The sequence below is a fragment of the Cupressus sempervirens genome, chromosome 2, assembly GCF_028749045.1.
Source record: "Cupressus sempervirens isolate cs-2001-9-10 chromosome 2, ASM2874904v1, whole genome shotgun sequence".
Lineage (NCBI taxonomy): Eukaryota > Viridiplantae > Streptophyta > Pinopsida > Cupressales > Cupressaceae > Cupressus > Cupressus sempervirens.
In genome coordinates, this window is record NC_143119.1 from 764,734,512 (window position 1) to 764,756,337 (window position 21,826).

Below are 21,826 nucleotides of genomic sequence, written 5' to 3' on the forward strand. Positions count from 1 at the left end.
ATTTGTGTGTTGATGAAGTTACGGGATGCTCCTGTATCCAAAAGGCAAGCAATGCATTGTCGTCTAACAACACCCTTCACCTTGAAAGGATGACATGTTGGATCACTAGAAAGGGTGGCTATAATAGGAGGCTATTCGGTAGCGGTTTTCTTCTTTTTATCTTTAAGGGGCTACTCCTTAACGTCCTCCTCCTCGCTGTCTTCAACATCATTACCTTCCTGCTGCTCTCCTTCATCCTCTGAAAGAATCTCAACATAGTGAATCTTGCCTTTACCAAGGCATCTGTGATTAGGAGTCCAAGGTTCCCTGCAAGTGAAGCACAATTTCTTCCTGCTAAGTTCATTATGTGTCTCAAAATCCAATCTAGGAGGATTTGGTTTTTGCTGGTTTTTGTTCCCTTGGGACGATGTAGACCCTTTATAGGGTTTCTTCGAAGGTTTCAGTAGTGAAGAAAGTGAATCCAAATCATGGGCGATCTTAATCGCATCATCCAAGGTGTTTGGTTTAAGGACCTTAACCAAACCCCTAAATCTGTCCTGTAACCCTTCTGTGAACAACATCACCTTACACTATTTTGTCATATTTGGTACCATCACTGATATCTACTGAAACTCATCAATGAAGTTATCCAAGGACCCACTTTATCGTAACTGAGCCAAATTCCTATAATAAACTTCGATATCCTTCCTGTCAAAACGAGTAATCAGCTTGGAGCTGAAAATCTCGTATGAAGTTATGAGGCCATGATCTTGGGTGACTAAACTATGATGCCACCAATCATATGCTGCTCCCTCAAAGGTGCATCATGGCAAATCTGATGGCTTCTGTCTCTGCCATGGGTTTGAGTGTCAAATAGGTATCTAGCTTGTGAATCCTAGCTCTAGTGGATGTCTTACTGCTGCCATCAAAGGTAGGGAGAGTCAACTTGTTCATAGCATGCTTTAGGTCTCTGTTTGGTGCTTTAGGTCTCCTATCTTGCTGCTGTCTATCAGCCTCCCTTTTTTGATTTAGGTACTGAACAAAGATCAGATTTTTTTTAATAGGATCGGAAACAAATTCCATTCATCATACATTGCCATAACGTTGTTCGGTAGTAAATTTGGTGTTGGTGGGGGTGTTGCCTCTTCTGCTACATTAAACATTGGCATTAAAGGCCTGTCACTGTTACGAGTGGGAACTCTAACAGCTCGGGGTGATCCAACTACACTATGTCCTCCATTGTGATGGCTTGGGGCTCTCCTATTAACAGGAGCTAACTGCTGCATATTAATTGCAAGTTGTTGAAGTGCATCAGCTATGTTATTATGCCCATCTCTAATAGCCCAAAATGTTTCTCGTACTTCCCTGTCCTGTTCAGTTTCATTATGTGTCATTTGAATGTTGTTTACCTATTCTGCCTGTCCAAAATTATCAACCTGTTTGGTTTGTTCAGTTTGTTCACCTGTTCCAAATATTAATTCCTTATCCACTGAATAACTCTTCAATCTCAATATGTTCTGAAGAATCTGCTTGTTCTAACTGTAGATCACTGAATTTATAATGTCTTTTACTCATTCCCAACTGTCATTTTTGGAAAAAAAAAATCAGTTTGCAAATATTCTGCTTTTTCCCACTAGATGGTAGGTCTTGTGGCTCTGATACCACTGAAATGATCTCTGCTGGATTGGAATAGAAATACTGGATTTGGACTAAAGGTAATTTCATCAAACAATTGTCATGAAATCAAGTCCTTGAATCAAGTTGTTACTGATGTGTTACTGTAGTAACTATTAACGGAGATGGTATGCAGTATATTACTAAAGTAATAAGGAAACTGAGTTCTTCAATCAAAATTCTAAATGGAGTTCAATACATTAATATTGCAATAAGGGATGGTAGATATGCTAAAAATTCAATCATCTATACTACAATGTTCTAATGACAACATTTTGTGAACGTACAGTGTTTAAGAGTACATAATAATTAACAGACAGTCGTATTGCTGGAGTGCATATCAACTGGAGAACTGATTCAACTCCAAAATTACTCCCCCCACTCCCGTCCTAATCCCAAATGCCACATGCAACCTGTCATATGCTGGCCTCGACTGCACTGCTCATTCAATCCATTTTCTCTGTTGTCCCTGCAGCTGGAGTATTAATTTATGACTGTGCTGAATGTGATGACATTCACAATGCCGACTGCTATATTCTTATTACCACCTAACGTAACACTCTCCTTTCTTGACATGACACCCTCAATGAGGTATACTTGCTATTATTCCTGTCCAAAAATTTATGTAGGTGATCTCTGTCCAAAAATTTATGTAGGTGATCTCTGACGTATGGGCATTAGATATAAAGCCAACCCGACTGCTATTGCAAGCCTTATATCTGCTATGATTCTCCTGTGATAATCTCTGCTATCAATCCGATTGAACTGAAAGGCGGTGCTCACATGATCATTATCTATCTATTGTAGATGGATCCTATCACATCTTCTTGCCGTCTAACTCTCACTCTGCCAGCTGAAGCTGAGATCATTTGAGATCAATCACTTTCCAATCCTTAGTTTCTGTAACAAAATGTGAAGCCAAGTTTGTGTCCAACTCCACTTTAGTTTTTCTCAAGGGTTTTCGTCCCCAAGAAAATAGCCAAGTCACATCAAGCAACTTTTTGAATTTGTTAAATAATATAAATTCATGCTTTTCCCAAGACTGAGCCTTCTTTCTATAACGTTGAAGCGAGGGAAGTGTGTTGGCTTAAGAAATGTGGGAATTACTCAACCCATACACGCAATCACTCAACCCATACACGCAATCACTCAGAAGCTTAAAGAGAGCGGATTGGTAGAAGCAACTAGTTTTCCAATGGCAATTTGTCCACCTAAGTTAGTAAAGGAGTGCATAGAGAGATACAATCTAGAAACGAAGCAGATTTTGTTTCTAGACCAGTGCATTCTCTTATCAATTAACAGGGCGTTGATGTAGTCAGCATTTGGCATCCTTGTGCAAGAGCAGTATTCTAACATCGATTTCGGTTCCTCTGCATCCATGTTCAATAAAAAGAAGACCCTCAGACAAGAGGACATGTAGAGGACTTGGTTCTGGACTACCCACTCAAAGAAGAGCAAAATGTGAAGACTTTGGCACAAATTTGAAGCGAGAGATTGTGGATATGCTTGCACTTATCCTCATAGTGAAAGGAAGAGAGGAGATTTTGGAGTTCATCGAGCACTACTTTTTCCTAGTAGAAGCAATATGAGCTAAGGATATGAAGATCGATTGGGCACAGATCATCTGTGATGAGCTTGCCTCGTGGTTGCAGTTAGCGAAAGGATTCAAGCAGTTTTACATGTCCTCTTATTTAATCTATGCTTTGGCAATCCACCACTTGTGGCTTGGATTTCCTAGCATTCCAAATTATGATGAGTGCACCAAAGTCTATGACTTTTACTTACATCTGCCACTGCAAAGAAGCTATGAGGAGTATATTGCTGTCAATAATGCTTTTACAATTAGGTTGGGTCGAGAATTGCAAGGATGCCTAGAAAGGAGGTTCTCACCAGAGGCAATTTCGGCTACAATCTAGTTTGGATGCTCATTCATCCAGCTTCCGAGTTTCTCTTATTTGCGGATAAGAGTCTCTGATGGTTTTCCCAAGAGATTGCCCAGATATCTAGAGGACAAGGTAGTTCTAGTCGAACTATGTCGACAAATCCTGGAGGTGAACACCCTGTGCTCAAATGTGAAGAAGATTGTCGACATTCCATTTCCTATAATGGTAGGCTCGTATTCATGTGCCTCCAGATCAGATGCTCAGAATCTAGTGAAGAGTTTTGATGGCAAGATCAAAATTTTAGATTATGAGGTGCTCAGGCCTCAATATGATCTAGTGAATTTTGTAAGGGATCATTTGAAGTTTGGATATGCCTATAGGCATGTCTCAGATATTGAAGATTTTTGGTCCGTGTGTCTCAATGAGTACCAAACTCTGGAGAGATTTTGGTCAAGACTAACTAATGATGAAATAAAATTGTATGATGAATCTGTTGGTGTCTCTAACCTTGCAGATGATGGAGCCTTCATGCACCCCACATCTTGTGAGAAGATTAAGAACACACCAATTCTGTCTACCCCGTTGACGGATCTAGTCATTGACACCATGGAGGTTCTCATGTAGGGAATAATCAAAAGAACAAACAAATGGGTGGAGTGGACCCAAGTGAGAAAGAAAAGGACTGGGAGCACTAGTTCTACGGGTGGAGTATCAGCTAGAGCTGCCTAGTCAGCTGTAGCAACGACCACAACAGCCACTACAACAACATTTGCAGGGCCATCACAATCCATTGGCCAAGGAGGAGACCAGCCCCTGGAAAAGAATGTACCACTCACCATTACCTATAGAGCTGGCTCTTTTCCAAACATCGAGAAGACTAGAGAGAAGGAAGATGACAAGGATAAGAGGAAGGAACAAGAAAAGTTAGCGGCTAAGCCATCATTCGTTATTCAAGTCATCAACTTGGATGGCGACCATAACCCCATGGATGGTCAGGAATAGGAAGCATCTCAGCAAGGGGATACTCTAGCCCTTTTGGTAACCAAAGTTGCTGCCTTCCCTTTTACTTCTCAAAGCAAGCCAACTCTGTTAATCCCAAGGAAGTTGTTTGACCCCACAACACTACAATTTGCTATCAATGTGCTCTCTACAGAGTCTTGGCTCGAGGAGACCATTGATAGGAAGAAGAGGAGATGCGAGGATGCGGCCCCATCAAAGGACTTGATCACACAAGTCACCTCCTCCCAACCATCAAAGAAAACAAAGAAGCATAAGACCATTGCAGTACTGGCTACAGATTCAACAACTGGCCATATGCTAGTTTAGATTGCAGACCCTCAGAAAGAAAGAAGATTTCATGAGCTCTCGAAAGATGACTTCCAAATCAGAACATTAGATCTTGGCATTCCTGTTCATGACTCCATGGTGAACATGTGGAAGTCAACAAATGAGAAAATTGAGGACAAACTGGAAGAGCTTAGAGCACTGAAGGAGATATTGAAGGCCTCAAACAGAGAGCTTGTAGAATACATAAAGTTTGCACTTGGGAGTAGCCAAATGAAGAGGAGACCAAGAACTTACTCCTCAAGTTGCAACAAGAAAGACAATTCGAGCATGTAGGCCGGGCATTGGTAGATAAAATCAAGGCTCAAGGTCCCCCATTAGTTGAAAACTTGGAAAGCCTAGTGCTGGAAGCTCACAAGCTCAGAGAGGCAGCTTCAGAGCATCAAACAACCATACAAAAGGCAGTAGACAAGTTGACATAGCAATTGGCCCCTCTACAAGAGGTGATAGATATGAAGACCAATGTGGCCATTGCTCATGGGATTCTAAAGATTGGCAAAGAATCACTTTTCCACTGGAAGCAATCTTGGAGTTTGTCATAGAAAGCTCCGTGAGATCTGCAAGTGAACTCAAGGATGTGCATGACCTGTTGCAAAAGATCATTGAAAAGTTGTTTCAGTATTTAAAGATCTTGTAGACAGAGTCGTTTGTGTCAACGAATGGCAAGCTCAGGACATTGACAGAATGAAGTCTAAGTTCTTGGCATTTGTCGATGAAGCCGTTGACCCCCTCAACTTCCAAGTGTCCAAGATCAAGGAACTCTCAGCAGTAGATGTAGTCATAAGCAGAGAAATGGAGTTCCAATCAAGGGTGACTAGAATTGATGAATTGATGGAAATTCATGACTACTGGATGATTCGAGCTGACAATATCCTCATTCCAGGCTTCAAAGAGCTAGAGAAAGTAACTGAAGCGATGAAAGCTTATAGAGCCAAGTCAGTTACTTCTAAGAAGACATGATGTTCTAATGCTTTTCTAGACATCTTTCATTCTTCTTCTTCTCTTTTCTAATTTTAGCCATCCTTGGCATTTTGCTTATCTCTGTAACGGACAATGATTCAAGCATGTCCTATTTTTAGTCTTTCTATTCAAAGATGCCCTACAAATCTAATCATCTAATTTAACCGACCATGTTGAGAAGGCCTATAAATGTAATCTTTGATGAAGTTAATAAGATCGGCAAATTTTACTTTGGGCAAACCCCTGTAGTTGGGACTACTGAGTGCGACTCTGAGTTCATTTTAAGTTTTGTTGTTCATTTGTTTTAGAGTAGAGTATATGGAATGAATGTGTTAATGTTGACAGCTGAATGAAAGTGAATGAACTTGGCTTTATTTCCTTTGTTCAATAGATTGAATGTCTTACTCTCGTTAGCATAAGCATGTCTTTTGTTCTCTTTTCTGGTTTGTGTGTTTAGTTTAGTTCATTGCATAAGGAAGTCGGAAACTGATGTGGAGTAGCTGAAAGATAGACGATCTGGGTATTGTCAAAACATTAGCTAACTACATAATCTAGGAATTACTTGTTTCATGATCTCTTCCTCTCTTCCTGCTGTTGTAGTTAGTTTTGCACGTTTCCTTTTCTCTGCATTATTAGTCTGAGTAGATTGCATTTTGTGAGTTAATCCCCCTTCTTGCCTAGGTTGTTCTAAGTGTTGAGCAACTTGGTTTCTACCTTTTCTGCTCTCTGGTTAAGAGCATACCCCCAAATCCCGAAAGACAAATTTATTGCATATCTTTCACTCATAAGAGAGCTGTAGCTTTCAATTCAAGGGTCTTTGATAGATTACTACACTGACCCATTTTGTTGTTAACATCTTCGTTTTCCATAAGCCATATTGCAAGACAAGAGTCAAGGTAAAAACCAAAGTATCAAGGAAGACAAACTGTTAACCAACACTATCCAAGGAACGGAAAGTGACTCAAAACACTCATGTGCATATGATCAAGGGTATTTAAAGTCTAACCTCCCCAAAATCGCCTTCTCTCAAGCAAAGCAAATTATGCAATTCTGGATACTCCAACATCTCTAGTCCTTTCCAAATAACATCTTCAATGTGCATTCTTCTAGTGAACTTATGCTTTTCTCTCAACTTCTTGACTCACATATCAATAGTAGCTCCAATTACAATATGAGCTCTCACTCGTGGTCCAAAGGTTGCAAATCTTGTGATGGTGTGTAATGAGCCCTAAAGATAGATAATAGATAATGACTATATGATATAAACTAATAGGATCTATCCTTACTCTAATGATATAATACATTACTAATATAATAAGTATATAACTAAGAATATATAAATATAATATTAAATCATATTTAAAGATATAAATTGTTACATCCCCGATTCTAAAGAAGATTTATGAATATAGAAACATAATAATAATAAAGATAAATATATAATATACTATACACAACATTTATTATTTGATGTATTATAATCTACTAATATAACGGATCACATAAATTGATTAAATTTAGTTTAAAAAACTATGCTATATTAATTATCAAGCGGCTGGAATGAGTAGTTGCGACTATAGAGATATCACTACGTAGGCATATATAAGATTCAAAGCAGAGAATGGAAAAAACCACCGAAGAGGTCACCAGCCAACATTATTAGCACAAAACTGAAAAGAAAAAAAAAGAAATGGTGAAAAGAAAAGTCAGCATGAATATAACAATAATTTGGGCCGGGTTATGCGGTGGTCCATTAGCATGCACTTGGAGAAAGTTCCAAATAGGGGAGACTATACAAAGTATTAAAGTAAGATAAGAAATGCCTAAATTTAAAGTACTAATATGTCTACCAAGTTAAGGTAAACTATGTAACTTGAATATGAATAAAAGAAGATCTCACAAACGTAAGGGGATAGTATAAAAGAGGCACATTGAATAATGAAAAAACGTCATCCTACGTGGAAAGGAGGATGTACAGTTTAAATCAGCCAAAATTAAGGGTAACGAAATGAACATTAAGAATAAGCGAAAGAATATTCTAAATTAAATAAGGAATCTCCTTTATTACAAAGCAGGAAAAGTTGATTATTTTTAATATTTAAATTTATGAAGGATATAATTAATAAAACAATGGTAATGTATGAATTAATTTTGGTTATATAAAATAGCACATAGTAAAGATGGAACTATTTAAATATAATGTTAATAAGTAATCAGTGAATAAATAAATAAAATTAGTCATCAGATATATATTTATACATGTACTTAGAATATAACTTATTATATATTAGAAATATCTGTAATTATATATATATAGTAATGGAAAGGAAATTAGAGTGTTTATAGTCAAACCCCTTATTCTCTCAGTATAATCCTAGGAGTAATGGTGTTGGTTGTAGAAAGGCGGAGTGAATCCAGAGAGTATACTGGTGTCAAGCGCCCTATGACAAGTAAATCAACACTTTCTTTGGGGTTAGTTTAGGAGGGAAGTAAGAAATTAAGGCTTAAACACACTAACTACCAAATACATTATGAAGTATATAGTATTTACTTAAATTGAATTAGTTATTCATGGGTTACATCAAGAGGACCTTTGGACACATTGTAATAACCCTGGCTGGTTATAGTTTAGATAAACTCTAATTTCTTCTACCAATTAATAGCTTGGCATTCTGTCAAACATTTTGCAAGCAAGCTAGTGATATCACATACGTAATTAACTAGATAATCCTATGCAATAGCTGATAAGTATGATGCTTTTCAAGATAAAGAATGCTAAAACTTCATCCAAAGCTAAGACAATTTAAGTGCCTTTGAATTTAATTTGTATTTTACTCCACTATTTCCTTTAAATACACAATAAATGAATATTATAAGTCCTTGCTTGCATTTTTCAATTGTTTACATGATTATTGATGCTGGAAACTGAAATTGCACAAATTAAATTTGTTATGATGGAACTGAACAAATGCAGCGCTCTCCCAGTGTTCTGTTGACAGTTAGAACCTTGCACTGTCCACAAATAAAGAATTGCAGCCACCTAAATTCCAAGTGCAGACCCTTAATTCTGATCGCAGGTCACAGAAAATAACTGCAGACCCATAAAGAGGTACCGCAGGTCCTTCTGCTACGAACACAACAATTCTAGGTAGTTTGTTGCTGCCCGGACAGTGATAGCAGCTCATTGAATTCCCAAACTCTGCTAGGTAGAAGGACAACAACCTCACAATTTGCACAACTCCAGATGCAAAACGCAGGTCTCAGCACAATTTGCAAATTCAATCCCAGAATAATACTCAGAACTCTGAAACCCTTATACTTTAGCAAGGGCATAGAAATCCACAAAAATTCTGGAGTATCACAATGACAGCAAAGCCAACTAGATAATCAAATAATTGGATGCCTTTCTAATCAAATGGGCTCATATTTATAATCTTCAAATGACACAAGCTTCCCAAATGAGCTCCACTTAAGAAGCGTCGGCAACACAACATTAACATATAATTAAGTGTCATAATATAATTTATTAATTGCTTTTGACTCCCAGAAATGACCTTTTTCACCATAATTTAATATTCTAACACACAAGGCCACTGCTTCTTGTGCCCACAATTTAAAACTTTTCAAGCCAGTTCCAACAAGCTATTGTACTGAGGAGACCAACATATAACACCAACAAAAATAGGAACCTCAACATAATAATAATTCACTCGTCTTGCAGAAACAATTGAAGAAGCATTAGAATCAAACTTTGACAACACCAGAGTGATCCTGATGAAGAAAGAAGATGAATGAAGCTAACGACGTAACTTACTATAAATAGATGCTCCCTCCAAGATTCTTGGAGCCAAAACTAGAAGCTCGATATAAGAATTGACAGCATCACTCAACTCTTCTTACTCAACTAAGCTCATCAGAACTGACAACTAACTTACCATAAATAGTATGTCCCTCAAACAGAGCCAAAACACACTATAGACTGCTAGAAAGCCTATAACCCTACAATAGAGACCTTCAAATCCCATTGTTAACTCACAAGGGTTGCGATGGTGAACTAACCAAGCCAACTGTAGGAACCTGTTGAAAATGGGGACATTATAGTCCCCCCTCCTTAAGATTGCTTGTCCCCAAGCAATCCTAAAGTAAAATGAACATCACAGTCCACCTAGATCCCATAGGTAGAATCATGTACTATCCCTGCTGTGTACCAACACCCAAATAATTGATATTAATGACAAAATCATCTGGAAACTCACTGTAGGTGTTGATGGCGGTAACAACTCATCAGAACTCAATCCAACTGAAATACCAACACTGTCAACATCTGAGTCCTTATCAAACTGACGCTCACACCCAACTGCACTATGGAGATGATAACAACCATAAGTACCTAAATCGCTATCACCATCTCCAACCTCTAATAAATTGTCCTTGGTGTGTAGATGCTACTAGTGGTCTAACTTGCAGTTGTCGATCCCATCTGCAAGAGATGCTGCTAACCCATCCTATAATAGATGGTATGAAAGTGGAGCCAACCCACATCGGCATAAAAGCAAATCCTCTACCTATTGGTCAAATCAGAAGTGATGAGCACTCCTCACAATGTAATGCTGATAAAAATTCCCAATCTCTGTCAAGGGCTCATCAATATCCAACTAGAGATCAGAAGATTACCAATCTCTGACTCTAAACTAATGGCTAGGCAGAATCTCAGGCAACCTTCTTAGCAAACCCAACCACAAAATCTCCGTTGGGAAGCATTGTAGTTAAGGTCTCTACAATCTTCCCCATCAATCGCTCTATATCATGAGAGCCTTGAATGGGAGTACCCTTAGATACTTTGTATGGATTCTCCCACAAATTCGAACTCTCAAGAAAATACTCCATGAATGACTCAATAGAGTAGAAATTATATGTGAAAGCATCAACTTGCTCCTCCGCACTCCACAATTGATCCCTCTTAAAACATGGCACCACAAGAATCACACTGCAGTCCTCAACTGATGCTCTCACCTCCTTCGTACCTAGTGCACCCATTTCTTGGGCGGATGTGACTGCCACATAATCACACCCCTCATTCCCAACTGTGGAAGCAAACTCACCACCAGCCACAATATACAACTGAATAGGGTCTTGGGCTGGTGTCGACTGTACCCGCTCCAACTTCACAACAACCTCATCCAACTATGATTGTGACTCCTAAAGAGCCGACTGAGTACACTAAAGTGAGTCCACAGTCACCTCAAGCTCTTGGGTGAGCTTAGCCACTTTCTCCTCTTTCCCTAACAATGCCTCATAATAGGTGCTACCCCACTCCATAAGGTAACACTTGTCAGCAAGTAACACTGAGTAATTATGCTTCAAGACTCTGATAGCCTCTCGAAGCATATGAACCTCTGCTAGGGCAAGACTACTATTACTGTGCTCATCTAACAATGGTGCACCCCAACCAGATGCAACTAGCATCTGACAGATAGCTTCATAATGCTCCAGAGCTGAAGTGATGTCACTATCACTCACCTTCAAGTGACTAGTCACATGATGCCCTTGTAACTCTTGACTCCTTTACAAGCACATTGCCTCACTATCTGCACTGTGATAGGACACTGAATCAATATTGCTCACCTTATGTGTGCTATCGTCCTTGCATACCTCTGCAACCAATATACAACTACTCGGTATCTCAACCAACACTTCCTATAGAGAAGTGGAAGCCCTCACTGTATCGAACTCTTCGCATGGCTTGCTTCCCCCTCAACGAAAGGTCCGTTTAAATCTTGATCATGGGACCCATCCAAAACCTCCTCGAAGTTGTCACCCAATAACTGGCAAAAGGTATCATATCTAGTGCAACTCATAGTATCATCAGATGTGTCCATACATCTCCTAACAAATGCTCAACTGCCATTACCTGACTTTGCACACATGACTCAATGTGAGATTGTGAATCAATAATGCTGATCCAACATTGACTAACTCTACTATAACATCCAGATCATCAATATCACAACTGGGTGAATCCATATATGTATCAACCCCTCTTGAGGAAGATGTCGCCTCCTACATTGGAGCAACACTATGACAACTGGCATATAAATCTCCAATAACAATCCCCACCTCGAGAGAGTCTGAACAATTACCACTAACTATCACCCCAATAGCACCTACACTATCCACAACAACTTTGGAATCCTCAAACCATTGATGCTTAGTGTTCCTATCCACCAGTGGCATTGACACATCCACATGTCTCTGTATGGAAAGTCCATCATCAGAACTACTAATAGGACTAGTGGGTGACGTATTGAACACAGGTGCATCTACCTCCTGAATGCCAACCGGAGAGAACTCAAGCCTTCTTCCATGCCTCCTCGATGTCAGTCTCCTAAAAGCAGAAACCATATACCTTGCTGCCCTATTAATTGTCTCTGGATCGGATAGTCTCACGTCTATCCATAACTGGAAAATGCAAGAGTGCTGGTCACTACAGATACGATAGCAGATCTGAAATAAAAATAACTTTCCTACACCATAGGATGACAGGTTACTGCTTTGATACCACTGTAATAACCCTGGCATAGTTTAGATAAACACTAATTTCTTCAACCAATTAATAGCTTGGCATTCTATCAAACATTTTGCAAGCAAGCTAGTGATATCACATACATTATTAACTGGAAAATCCTATGCAATAGCTGATAAGTATGATGCTTTTCAAGATAGAGAATGTTAAAAATTCATCCAAACCTAAGACAATTTAAGTGCCTCTAAATTTAAATTGTAATTTATTCCACTATTGCCTTTACATACACAATAAATGAATATTACAAATCCTTGCTCGCATTTTTCAATTGTATACATGATTATTGATGCTGGAAATTGAAATTGCACAAATTAAATTTGTTATGATGAAACCTGAACAAATGCAACTCTCCCAATGACCTGTTGGCAATTAGAAACTTATATTGTCCACAAATAATGAATCACAGCCACCTAAATTCCAATTGTAGACCCTTAATTCTGATCGCAGGTTACAGAAAGTAACGACAGACCCATAAAGAGGTAACGCAGGTCCTTTTGCTATGAACGCAACCCTTCTAGGTAGTTTGTTGCTGCCCGGACAGTGACAGCAGCTCATGGAATTCCCAAACTCTGCTAGGTAGAAGGATGACTACCTCACAATTTGCACACAAATACTCTAGATGCAAAACACAGGTCTCAGCACAATTTGCAAATGCAATCTCATTATAATACTCAGAACTCAAAAACCCTTTACTTTAGCAAGGGCACAACAATCCACAAATGCCAAAGTGTCACAAAGACAACAAAGCCAAATAGATAATCAAATAATCGGATGCCTTTCTCATCAAATGGGTTCATATTTATAATCTCCAAATAGCACAAGTTTCCCAAATGAACTCCACTTAAGAAGGTTCCTTAACACAACATTAAAATATAATAAAGCATCATTATAATATAATTTATTAATTGCTTTTGTGAAATATCCCTAACCGGATATTTACTAAATTTCCCTTTCAACAATATATTCAGAACTAAAACTTTGCAAGTGTATTCCAGCACAATCGAATCCAGTACAAATCCCACAGATGTTTAGCCAGCTTCTTCTTAATTATAATATTCAAACTCAAATATAGGCAAATGGAATACAATATGATGATTAAAGCAGAAGATTCTCCACAAGTTAATAACCAGTTCCTTTCAGAATAATATTCAAGATTTTAGGCATATAGAAATGCATTACAGACCCACAATGATAAAACCAAAAAACTTCCATACAACTCCGTAAACACGTTATTGCATTATACAACAGCAATACAATAACTAGCACAAAACCCAATCTTAAATACAGATTATCAGTTAGATTGGAATACTAGAATAAGAACCTATAAGCGCGAATTAAACACCTGAACTGATGTCTCCCGAGACAATGGGTTTTCGTCCACTATTTGCCAGCACGAGGGGCTACGTCCTCAAACTAGCTGAAAGCTGAAGCTTTCTTGAAACTCTCACAAGAGAGAAAACTGAACTGAATCATAAATCAAGCATGCCTCACAATGAGCCTTTTTCCCCCTTTTAATACACAAACTAAGTCTCTTCGACTCCCCTCTGGCTTTCTTCCTATTCCCTTGTGATTCTTCAACTTCCCTTTGATATTTTGTCTTATTCCTCATTGACCTTTTTTCCTCTTTATAACATTAAATTGACCTTTTAATAATTTGGGTCTACGTTTTAGAGTCAATTTTCACATTATATAAAATAAGATTTCAATATTTCTAATGTCCCAAAAGGGGACATTACAAATCTCCCCTCCTTAAAATTGCTTGTCCTCAAGCAATCAGCATCAGGATCCCTTATGAGTCTGCAAGTAACCCTGTAGTCCAAACTGGAAAACAATTTTGGCCACATGGCAAAGCAAGATGTCACTCTGTAATCTATCTCTCAATCGGATCCCTGGATCCCATATAACTCTCTAAAAGAACTTTGCACCTGTAAACTGAACAACTCTAATCATCACTGATACTATTGAATCCAACCTCAAATTGAGAAGAATTACAACAAGGTCCTCAACAAGCCATAAATACATATGATCAAAACCTGGATCCCAAACCCTATTGTCGTAACAAACCGATATGATAAGATAGAAATGTATCAGTGAACTATTCATAACCTAGTAGATGATGACAACCCGACCTAAATAGATGATGTAGTAAACAAGTCGCTCAATAACTGAGTGTAACACCCTGGGCGCAACAAATACCAAACTGTCATCTTCAATTTGGAGAATCTCCGAGTACATAGGTACTATGAATAAGAATGAAGCTGAAATAACATTCCCTATGATCAACACATAACTCTCCTGAAAACAACACCAAAAACTATCCAAAGGCCGATGTAAGTAATCCAACCAACTCCTGTATGGTGTGAAATCAAGAACCCATTGTGGACTGATTTTATAATGCACAACTGTAGTTAAATCACCACTTCCATCCTGTGACCCATATCCCTTGCTAGGAATCATACTAGGATTCCATATCCTGAAATCAGAATCACCTCCTTCATGATAATCAAAAGGAGAGTCCTTGTTTACCTCAAACAGAGGATTATTGGAAATCCAATCAGCGTCAACTTCAAACACGGGGTTATTGATAAGCTGAAAGTCGACTGAAACTTTGGTACTTGATCGCTTGGGCAATTATCCAAAGCATACGTCTATTGAATGCTATCAAGTTCATCGTTATCTTTAGGGAAAATTCCCGCCTCTCTTTATCATCTTGCTCCTAAGAGTGATTTGTGATCCTAATTTGATTTTCTGCTTCCTGAAGGGAAATCCAAACATCATTCAATGCCTCCTATGTTTCCTTAAGCTCTCTATTGAGCTCCTTAATCTCATTCCTCTCTTTATTCGGCTAATTAAAAAGTGTTTCAGCAACCTTAAGAATGTTATCCCTATCGTAAAGCAAATACAAATATTCGGATTTCATAGTTTCAAGGGTTGTTTTGACTACTTGCAAATCAGAAATAAGCCATTCTTCTTCCACTCCCTTTTGAACCTTCTTGTAGAGATCCTCAACTATCTTGTGAGTGCTGTCATAACGTACCAAAGATGCCACAACAATTTCTTTGTTAATCTTCAGCTGGTTTCTAAATGCATGCATTTCATTATCATGTTGATACACTTCGTCGTCTTGTAGTGTCATCTTGGATTGTTCCTCTGAATTCCTATCATAGGCATAGGAAATATATGGTTCATCGCACAAAGACCCCAACCTACTATTACCTCGTGTGCAGCTGATCTCATCAACCTGCTTGTGAAAGCTAATCTTCCAATCATCAATGTAGAAACTTGCACCTTGTGTCACCTCTCCTACGTGAACATCAAAAAGTTGTAAATCAATGTGGGTTGACTGCTCTTCTTTTTCAAGGTCTCCTATTAGAGGATTTTGGTCTACTAGAAATTCATCATACATAGTTTTGCACTGGTCTTTTGCAAGGAGATCATGAGCTAATTCAAGGTACTTCATTTTTGCCAAATCGGTCTTGTTTTGGATTTTTGGATGGAACTATATGAAATCACTGAAGGCTAATTCTTTTTGAATCTTCGGAGGAAGTTTTTTGTATTCATCATACATATCAAGTACCTTTGTTTTGAAATACCATTTCTGGTTTTCGATTTGCTGAATGATTGATGAAGCATCTTCATTCTTTTTTCAAATATTCTCCAAGTTTAAGGAAGCTACTCTCTTTTCTAGTTTTGCTTCATAGTTCCACATTTTCACTATATCTGATTTCTAATGAAAGACTCACTTGAAGGTCTTTAAAAACCCACAAATTTTCTTTCTATGGCTTTTCTTCCTTAGTTTAAATGCAATTGATACATAATAATCGGTTCATCTTACCATAGAATGTGATTTCCCTAGTTGATAATAACAAGTCAACAAGAATCAATGATTAAAACTCTTTCTTGAGATAGTTACAGAGATATGAAGAATTCATTGTGCACTTGTAATGGTTCCAGCCAAAGTATTAGAAGAAAAACTCTCTTGCCAATGTTTATGCTTCTCTAAACAGTCTACATTTTAAGTCTGGATTTGTTTGCCATGGAATGAATGTCAAAGTTAACAGAGGTAAGGAACTCTTCAATACGCAATTCACGTCTCACCGAAATCAAAGACTTATTTATGGAAATTCCACGCTTTCAAAAAGTCCACACTCGTGTACTTGACAACTAGTAACACGAGCCAACCTACTTATTTGTAGCTCATACAGACTCCACATCAAGCACACTTCTCTCAAGACTGGACTGAAGTCATTTGTATTTAAACTAACCATAGATATAGTAAGAACGATTTTTTTACATTAAGGAACAACCACAATTCCAAGCGAATTCAACAACTGTCACAAATTCTAACAGGCGCTTAGAGTGATCATCAAGAATAATATGATTATCAGTGAAAGCGATCACAATAGTAATTTGATTGATACTCTTTCTTTTGGACTTCATGACAACTTCAGATGTATGCTTTGCTGTGATATTGTAGACTGTCTTCTGCCGAGTTTATGAAATCTTTTCGTAACTTTAAACACATCAGCTTCTACTCTTCCCACTTGCTCTTTCTTTCCTAGTTCGTTGTTATGGCAGGTCCTATTTTACTCCCAAAAATTTCTTTTAAGCTCTCTGGTGGCAACTCCAAATGTGCTTGTTGGAAGAAGGATAGATAAAACTTGACCCATACATTTGAATTTGAATATTTTAAATCTTACCAATATCAATCTTCACTCCAACACGATTCACTATTTATGGCTTTGCTCCATCTGTTACAAAATGGAGGAATACTTAGGACTTTCCAACAATGTGCCTTTACAAAATACAAACAATCACTTCCAGCTAATACTCCACTTGCCAATCTTTCACCTCCACTATCGTTATCTTATCTTTGATAGAATGGCGTTCTGTATCAAATGGTCGTTTATTCTACAATATCGCTAATTTCTGCAGTGCTTTCTTCGTAACAATTGGAGGTGGTGGCAAGAGTCATGAAAAATCTTCCCAGAATAGCTCACGGCAACTGTCAAACGCAAAACCTGGAGTCCTTATGCCAATTAGTGAGTCTTCCACACCCCCGATATTAATTGGACTTCAACAAAACTCTTTTATATAATGGATCCACAAATTGAAATCTAGCCTGGCATGCCAAAATAGTAATCATTACCCAACCTCGTCTCCTTGCATGAGATGATTAACGCACTCCAAAGTTGGCAAGATTCTAGAAAGACGATTTTGTTTGTAACTCACCAGCAACCGAAGATGTGTGCTCTTTACACGTGCTCGATGGATGTATTGACGCTAAAATTCTTTTCATCAATTATATATGGCTCTCTTGATATTGTGACTGTCCAACTTACACCCTCAGATGACTTAGGAAACACAAATAATAATGTCCTTTTAACTCCTGTAGTCACATTTTTATTATGCCGCTTGTTCTCAACCTGGTAGCAAGCTTTACACCAACGCACAATCTTCAATCTTTAGAATCATGTAAGGAAGGACTTGAAGATTGTTTTCTTGATGGATTGCGAACTCGGATGAGCATTTGAATGCATTGGGCCACAAATTATCTTTAGCGGCAATCCTAACATTGCTATCTGTTGCGACAATGATAGGAATCAAAATTCACGATAATGCGAAAAAGTATGAATTTAGACTATGGATTCTATAGCAATTTGGCTTCAAAATTTAGCTATGGCAAGTGCTGAAGAATTCTTTAGCAAATGTTATTTATGGAAACTCTTGCTTCAATATTTATATTTGCTGAATACCATCATCATGGTCTGTGAACCATTTTCCTATAAAAATGTGCCCCGACCTTACTCTAATGCCACAATTTTTAATACTACACCAAATTTAAATACCAACTAAAGTCCTTCAAATCTGCTCAATAAAATGCTTGATGGCAATTTTCGCTTCACAATACTAATCAATATCATAGGCCCCTTGATAGAATTTTCTTTGCATAAAGTCTCAGAAATAATGGACCTGCAGGATAAATATTTTGACCACCAAGTATCTACTCCCCAACAAATATTCCTTCCCGAAACTATTAGAAATATCCAAACCTTATATTTGAGCTTCCAATGATAAAATAATCAACCCTAGATTTCATAACAGTGAATTATTCCATCTCCGCGGACTAAAATATTTCCTTTTTCTTCCCCGGATACAGATAATCTAAAACCAATTTCCTCAGGTAATATAGTTATATTAGAATGTGCAGTATCAAACCCCTCTGAAAATATTTCAAGTTTGAGTAGAGATTTTGTAATCTCTATAATTAATGTGTATATTAAAGTCTATGAATAAAATACATTCGTTTCTCCACTAGATGAAAACCTTTTAAGAGCTGTAAACATCTTGATGTTTGATATAACTCTACAGGATGGCAAGATTTTGTAGCTCTGATAGCACTGAAATATCCCTAACTCGATAGTTACTAAATTTCTTTTTCAATAATATATTCAGAACTAAAACTTTGTAGATGTATTCCAGCACAATCAAATCCAGTACAAATCCCACAGATGTTTAACCAACTTCTTAATTATAATATTCAAACTTAGATATAGGCAAATGGAATACAATATGATAATTAAACCAGAAGATTCTCCACAAGTTAATAACCAGTTCCTTTCAAAATAAAATTCAAGATTTCAGGCATATAGAAATGCATCATAGATCCACACTGATAAAACCAGAAAACTTCCATACAACTCCATAAACACATTATTGCATTATACAACAGCAATACAATAACTAGCACAAAACCCAATCTTAAATACAAATTAATAGTCAAATTGGAATACTAGAATAAGAACTTGTAAGCGCGACTGAAACACCTGAACTGATGTCTCTCGGGACAATGGTTTTGCGTCCACTGTCTGCCAGCATGAGGGGCTACATCCTCAAACTAGCTGAAAGATGAAGCTTTCTTGAAACTCTCACAAGAGAGAAAATTGAACTGAATCATAAATCAAGCATGCCCCACAATGAGCCTCTTTCCCCTTTTTAATACACAAACTAAGTCTCTTCGACTCCCCTCTAGCTTTCATCCTATTTCCTTGTGACTCTTCAACTTCCCTCGAACATTTCATCTTATTCCCCCTTGACCTTTTTCCCTCTTTATAACATTAAATTGACCTTTTAATAATTTGGGTCTACGTTTCAGAGTCAATTTTAACATTATATAAAACAAGACTTCAATATTTCTAATCTCCCAAAAAAGGGACATTACATTCTGGCTCCCAATAATGTCCTTTTCCACCATAACATCGTAGTCTGTCATATAAGGCCACTGTTTCTTGTGCCCACGATTTAAAACTTTTCAACCCGGTTACAAAGAGCTATGATATTGTGGTGCCCAACATACAACACTAACAAAAGTAGCAACCTCAACATATATAGATGAATAATTATAATAAATCACCTGAATATAAAACAATTGAAGAAGCATCAAAATCGAAATCTGACAACACTAGAGTCATCCTGATGAAGAAAGAAGATGAATGAACCTGATTGGGCGACTTACTATAAATAGACGCTCCCTCCAAGATTCTTGGAGCCCAAACGACAAGCTCGAAATACAAACTGAGAGCATCACTCAACTACTCTAACTCAATTAAGCTCATTGGAAAGCCAAAACACAACATAGACTGCTAGAAAGCCTATAATCCCATTGTTAGCTCACGAGGGTCGCAATGGTGAACTAACGAAGCCAACTGCAGGAACCTGTTAAAATTGGGGACATTACACACATATCACACCATGTAAACCCATGAAAAACATTATGTATTGCATTATTTTTGAGAATTCCAAATTATATGCAATGTCACTAACTCTCCTCAAGAAATTGTATATCTCTCCTATGGTCTAAGTTTGTCTCATGGTCCCCAAAAAGAGAGCCAATTGTTGTTACTAATACATAATTCTTTTTTTAGGTCTCCTTAATGTGATATAATTGTTAGCATATGCTTGGTATCATATCAAGTACAAATTTGTGATTGGTCTTCGAGTCAAGATTGTCAAAGTTGTCTTGTCATTATTCGTTTCGAACTAACAAAGGGAAAAGATGGTTTCACAAAGCTCTAAAATATTTATAATTTGAAAGATTGGACACAGTAAAGGTGAACCAAAAATGGATGTGGCAATTTTATCAGCCATACTTGAGGAGAAATTGTAGTAAAAGCTTTAGCTGACAAAGAATGAAGGATTTGCTCAGAGCCATCTGATATAGGAATTTGAGATAAAGAAAAAAGAAATGATCATCAATGTGGGAAAGTCTCTAAACTATTGAAAATTTCTAACATTGGATACAGTGAAGGTGAACCAAGAATGGGTGTGGCAATTGTTATTAGCCATACTTGAGGAGAAATTGTAGTAAAAGTTTTAGCCGACAAAGAATGAAGGATTTGCTCAAAGCCATCTGATATAGGAATTTGAGATAAAGAAAAAGGTAATGATCATCAAAGTGGGAAAGTCTACTAGATTCTGTGTCATTAGAGGAGAATTGGTTGAGGGAACATCCATAGGTGATTAGCACCCAGCTCTAGAAGCATGACAATGGGTTTGAAAAAGCACACCTGCTATAGAAGGAAAGAAATAAAGTTCAAGTATGAAAGTTTGGTGAAAAAAGCTAAAATAGGCATCATTTTAGGTGGCAAGTGTCAAATAGAATATCCAACTAAGCTAAAAAAGTCAATACACTATAAAAAAAGCTATGCCTCCACTAAAATTGGAAGAAGACTCAAGGTTTGGCACTGTTTCAAGGTGGATTGCCAAGATAAAACCATAAGAAAAGGGTGGCATGAGCTTGAGTAAACCATGCCCATGACTAGGGCACACTCTTATGGTAGTTCTGCAAGGTGATTTCAATATCCATGTGGCAAAGCCAGAATAAATTTCCACCAAACATAATAAGAAGGATGTCAACCTGATTAGTGATCCATGCCCAACCAAAACACATGAAGGATAATCATTTTAGGTGGTGAAGTGGAACAGTTTAGCCATCTTGAAATTTTGCTCCAGATGAAGAAGAGAGCAAGTGTGACAAAAAGTTGTACCTAAATGCCGAATATAAATCAAGCATTGGGCATTGAAATCGTGTGGATTAGCTAGTAGTCAGTTTGGATAATCCGGTTATATTTCCAATCAAGGATAAAAGTAAACATCAATTCAAAGCTTATGGAGGCATCCATAAAGGAGGGTTTCTATATTTTGGTAATCAGAGACAAGTTCGGTTCTTGCTGCTTTGCTGAAGTGAGTAATCAAGGGTGTTAACCACTACACGAGATTGAACAGTTTCAGCATAGGTTTACATGATTCAGAATCATTATGATTAAGGTTTTTTTCATTACATCATATAGATCAATAGCTCAGGATCCAGTTGTGATAAGTCAATTCACAGTGAAGAAGAATG

At 37.6% G+C, this 21,826-nt stretch overlaps 1 protein-coding gene across 2 annotated transcripts in view; it reads left to right on the forward strand.

Annotated features, from left to right (window-relative positions):
* Window positions 1-21,826, forward strand: part of LOC149575692 (uncharacterized) — a 228,605-nt gene that overhangs the window by 167,447 nt on the left and 39,332 nt on the right. The window lies entirely within an intron of this gene.